The sequence below is a fragment of the Pongo abelii genome, chromosome 8, assembly GCF_028885655.2.
Source record: "Pongo abelii isolate AG06213 chromosome 8, NHGRI_mPonAbe1-v2.0_pri, whole genome shotgun sequence".
NCBI classification, from domain to species: Eukaryota; Metazoa; Chordata; class Mammalia; order Primates; family Hominidae; genus Pongo; species Pongo abelii.
In genome coordinates, this window is record NC_071993.2 from 74,951,523 (window position 1) to 74,957,420 (window position 5,898).

A 5,898-nucleotide genomic window follows, 5' to 3' on the forward strand; every position below is an offset into this window, starting at 1 on the left:
AAATCCTTTGTCATCTACCATGCAGAGATTATGACTATCATGTCTTCCATCATGATGACTTTGAGTGTGCAACTCAAAGTAGCACACACCACTCCCTGGCACGCTGGATCCCCCTCAGCTTCCTTCATTGCTCTTATTTTATACCCTATCCTGCAGCACTACATAGCCCCACCAGTGTCCCCACTCACCTGGTTGTTCATTCCTGCCAATCCTATAACCCATCCATTCATTCTACCACCATAAGATGCTGAGCTCCCTCCAAAGATAAGCAACCTATCCAAGTTCCCAAACTCAGTGACAATATTTCCTACGTCACCCCTACTTCCTTCTCCTCCAGACACACACCATTGTACTCCATACCTGCCGTTATACTTAAGGTTAGGGTCACTAAGGAAGAAGGAAGTTCTTGCCCCTTAATCTGTAATCACAGAACATCAACCGGATCTTCAACGGCCTCTTCATTTCAGTTCCCAGAGGCTGACCACATTTACCAATTAAGTTACTACACTTTATAGTTGGTTCTTATTTTTTGCCAGACTCTAGGCTTTTTTTTTTTTTTTTTTGCTTTGGTTAAAAATTTAAAATATAAACAGCATCACTTAGTGAAATGCGATTTATTGAGATGGTAAAAATTTTTTCCCATGGTGAATTTTAACTTTTTTTTTTTTTTTTTTTTGAGACGGGGTCTGGCTCTGTCACCCAGGTTGGAGTGCAGCGGCTGGATCATGGGGCTCACTACAGCCTCAACCTCCTGGGCTCAAGCAATTCTCCTATCTCAGCCTACCAAGTAGCTGGGATTACAGGCACTCACCACCACACCCAGCTAATTTTTGTATTTTTTGTAGAGACAGGGTTTTGCTGTATTGTCCAGGCTGTTCTCAAACGCCTGACCTCAAGTGATCTGCCTGCCTTGGCCTCCCAAAGTGTTGGGATTACAGGTGTAAGCCGCCGCACCCAGCTAAATTTTAACTTTTAATTCTCACTAAAGAATGAAAGGATACAGCCACCCTCCATCCAAAAAAATAGTATCTACTACTGAAATAGGTTGCTCCTCTTCCAACTTCAGTGAAATGCTCTGTCTACACCTTGATGACCTTTAGTTGATTATATCCTCAACTGGACTAAACTTCCCGATTAGCTTGACATGCTTCTGTACCTCTGCTCAAGGCACTGAATGAATGAATAGATGAATAAATATGTATTGAATACTTCCCCTTTTTTTTTTTTTGCATGTTCTTGTCTTGGCTTCACACCAAGATTATACTAGGGATGTATTTTTTTTTTTTTTTTTTTTTTTTTTTTTTAGATAGAGTCTCACTCTGTCGCCCAGACAGATGGAGTGCAGAAATGCGATCTCGGCTCACTGCAAGCTCCGCCTCCCGGGTTCACGCCTTTCTCCTGCCTCAGCCTCACGAGTAGCTGGGACTATAGGCGCCCGCCACCACACCTGGCTAATTTTTTGTGTTGTTAGTAGAGACGGGGTTTCACCATGTTAGCCAGGATGGTCTCGATCTCCTGACCTTGTGATCTGCTCCCCTCCGCCTCCCAAAGTGCTGGGATTACAGGCGTGAGCCACCACTCCCGGCCGCTGCTCTAGAACGTAATCGGTTCAACTACCCATTGACCAAAAAATTAACAGTGGTATTTTCTGGACAGTAGGATTACAAATGTTTCTTCTACATCTTTTCCAGACTACTCTAAATTTTGTAGAAAAAAATATGTATCATATTAATAATCAAGAAAAAAGGCTCAATAAAAATATTTTGGTTGTTTACAAAAGTTTTACTTTAGGCCAGGTGCGATGGCTCACCCCTATAATCCCAGCACTTTGGGAGGCCAAGGCGGGTGGATCACCTGAGGTCAGGAGTTCAAGATCAGCCTGACCAACATGGTGAATCCCTGTCTCTACTGAAAATAAAAAACAAAAAAAAATAGCCAGGCATGGTGGTGCAAGCCTGTAATCCCAGCTACTTGGGAGGCTGAGGCAGGAGAATCACTTGAACCCGGGAGGCTGAGGTTGCAGTGAGCCTAGATCGTGCCACTGCACTCCAGCCTGGGTAACAGAGGAAGACGCCTTCTCAAAAAACAAACAAAAGTTTAATTTTAAAAATCTGTTAATGGAGGATATACTTTAGATAACTTCCTTTGGAGCACAATGAGTCTAAAGAAATTGGGTCGAAGATTAGCATTCAGGACTGCCTGAAAACTCAAGACAATATAGTTAGGAATATTACAAGTTGGATGAGAGTAATACAGTAATCATGAAGGTTGAACGGCAAAAACATTTGTGGGTTAAGTAGATAATCCAAGTGTCACCACAAATGATTATTTCCACACCAGGTGCGGTGGCTTATGTCTGTAACCCAGCAGTTTGGGAGGTCAAGGTGGTTAAGATTGCTTGAGTCCAGGAGTTTGAGACCAGCCTGGACAACATGGTGAAACACACCACCAACTTTACAAAAAAATACAAAAAATAGCCAGGCATGGTGGTATGTTCCTGTAGTCCCAGCTACACAGGAGGCTGAGGTGGTAGGATCACCTGAGCCAGGGAAGTCTAGGCTGCAGTGAGCCATGATCACACCACTGCACTCCAGCCTGGGTGACAGAGTGAGACCTTGTCTCAAAAAACAGTATTTCTGGCCGGGCATGGTGGCTCACGCCTGTAATCCCAGCACTTTAGGAGGCCGAGGGGGGCGGATCGCTTGAGCTTAGGAATTCGAGACCAGCCTGGGCATCATGGCAAGACCCTGTCTCTAATCAGAAATAAATAATAAAAATAGGCCAGGCACGGTAGCTCACACCTGTAATCCTAGCAGTTTGGGAGGCTGAGGCGGGCAGATCACCTGAGGTCGGGAGTTCAAGACCAGCCTGGCCAACATGGTGAAACCCCATCTCTATTAAAATGTACGAAAAATTAGCCAGGTGCAGTAGCACACGCCTGTAATTCTAGCTACTCAGGAGGCTGAGGCGGGAGAATCGCTTGAACCTGGGAGGCGGAGGTTGCAGTGAGCCAAGATCGCGCCACTGCACTCTAGCCACGGCTATAGAGCAAGACTTCATCTCAAAAAAAGTAAAAATAAAAATAAATAAATAGACAAATAAATAATGAAAATAGAAATAAATTAGCCATGTGTGGTGGTGTGTGCTTATAATCCCAGCTACTTGGGAGGCTGAGGTGGGAGGATCACTTGAGCCCGAGAGTTCGAGGCTGCAGTGAGCTGTGATTGTGCCACTGCACTCCAGCCTAGGTGACAGAGACTGTCTCAAAAACAAACAACAAAAAAAGAATACTGTTTCTTTTCAGATTTTAGAGCATCCATGGTGGTAATAATAGTCTTAGCTTACAGAGGTGAAAGTGAGGTCCCTTTCACTTTTCCCAAGAACTTGGAAATAGGGATATGAGAACTCCTTCAAGAAAACTCTGGAGGAAAGATGTGCAGATTCACTGGAACATGACTGGAGGGAGGGAGGGAGAGGTGAAGAGAAGAGATACTGTCCTCAAAGTCAAGCCAGCCTTCCCCAAGGTACATCCTACCTCAAAGACCAGCTGTCTCCTTGAATAGGGTCAAAGGGCACTTCCCTAGGGAGAAGGGGGTAGTCTCTCCTTCTGGATGGATAGGAATGTATGGGCAGGATAAATTTGCAAATTTTCTCCTTCACAGGACTCCTAATATAGTTTTCAGATACAGACTCATTCATCTAGAAAAATATGGACCCAGCCAGGCACGGTGGCACACACCTGTAATCCCAGCACTTTGGGAGGCCAAGGCAGGTGGATTGCTTGAGGTCAGGAGTTCAAGACCAGCCTGACCAACCTGGTGAAACCCTGTCTCTACTAAAAATACAAAAATTAGCCATGCGTGGTGGCAGATGCCTGTAATCCCAGCTACTCAGGAGGCTGAGACAGGAGAATTGCTTGAAGTGGGAAGGCAGAGGTTGCAGTGAGCTGAGATTGTGCCACTGCACTCCAGCCTGGGTATCAGAGTGAGACTCTGTCTCAAAAAAAAAAAAAAAGTATATATATACACATATATACATATATATATGTATATATACACACATATATATACATATATATGTATATATACACACATATATATACATATATGTATATATACACACATATATATACATATATATGTATATATACACACATATATATACATATATATGTATATATACACATATATACATATATGTGTATATACACATATATACATATATATGTGTGTATACACACATATATACATATATATGTGTATATACACACATATATACATATATATGTGTATATACACACATATATACATATATGTGTATATACACACATATATACATATATGTGTATATATACACGTGTGTATATATATGTGTATATATATACGTGTGTGTATATATATATATATATATGTATATATATATGGACCCAAGGTGCCCAGCATTTTGAAGTCTGCTCTTGCTCACATAGCTGCAGCCGTGGTTAATAAGGTTCCCATTAGGATAAAGTGTTGTGTACTGAAAGGACTCTTTAAATGCCGGGACCCTAAAGACTCCATTGAGGGTCATCCTACCAATGCTGGTTTTTAAGCAAGGCCACTTCTCAGAGTTTCCAGACGGAACCCAAAAACATGTTCTGCCTCCCGTCCTAATCTCTACCTCAACTACGTTAGTCTCAGCTGATACTCAATGAAGATATTCTCCCCAATATTCACATCTTTTTTATTTGTTATGTTAATCGACAAACAAAAATTGTATATATTTATTGTGTACAACATAATGTTCTGGAATATGTATACATTGTGGAATCCCTAAATTGAACTAATTAGCATGCATTACTTCAAATACTTAGTGTTTTCTGTGGTGAGAACACTTAAAATCTACTCTCAGTGATTCTCAAGAATACAATACATTGGGCTGGGTGCGTTGGCTCACGCCTGTAATCCCAGCACTTTGGGAGGCCAAGCCAGGGGTCACCTGAGATCAGGAGTTCAAGACCAGCCTGACCAACATGGTGAAACCCCGTCTCTACTAAAAATATAAAAATTAGCTGGGTGTTGTGGTGCACACCTGTAATCCCAGCTACTCAGGAGGCTGAGGCAGGAGAATCACTTGAACCCCGGAGATGGAGGTTTCATTGAGCTGAGATTGCGTCACTGTACTCCAGTCTGGGAGACAGAGTGAGACTCCATCTCAACAACAACAAAAAAGAATACAATACAGTGTCATTAAGTATAGTCAAGGCTGAGCATGGTGGTGCATGTTTGTAGTCTCAGCTACTGGGGAGGCTGAGGCTAGAGGATTGATTGAGCCCAGGAGTTTGAGACTGCAGTAAGCTGTGATCATGCCATTGTACTCTAGCCACTGTCTGAAAAAAAAAAAAATTAACTATAGCCATCATGTACAATAGATCCTTTGAACTTATTCCTCTTAACTGAAATCTTGTCCAACATTTGCATCTTAATAAAGGATGATAATCATTGAAGGACTGATGATCATCTTAGTATTTAATCCTCAAGCCAGGATGAGGTAAGGGGTGTGGTTAGTAGAGAGGGAGGAAAAGACCGTTGGGGGCAAGCAAGAGCTTGCTCAATATACCTCAGTTCAAAACCACACTCTTGGAATACGGGGCTTGCATTGGGATCCTCCTTGTTCTTTTTTTTTTTTTTGAGATGGAGTCTCACTCTGTCACCCAGGTTATAGTGCTATGGCATGATCTTGGCTCGCTGCAGCCTCTGCCTCCTGGGCTCAAGCAATCCTCCCATCTCTCCTGAGTAACTGAGACCACAGGCGAGTGCCACAACGCCCAGCTGATTTTTTGTATTTTTGGTAGAGACAGGGTTTCTCCATGTTGCCCAGGCTGGTCTTGAACTCCTGACCTCAAGTGATTTGCCTCCCTCG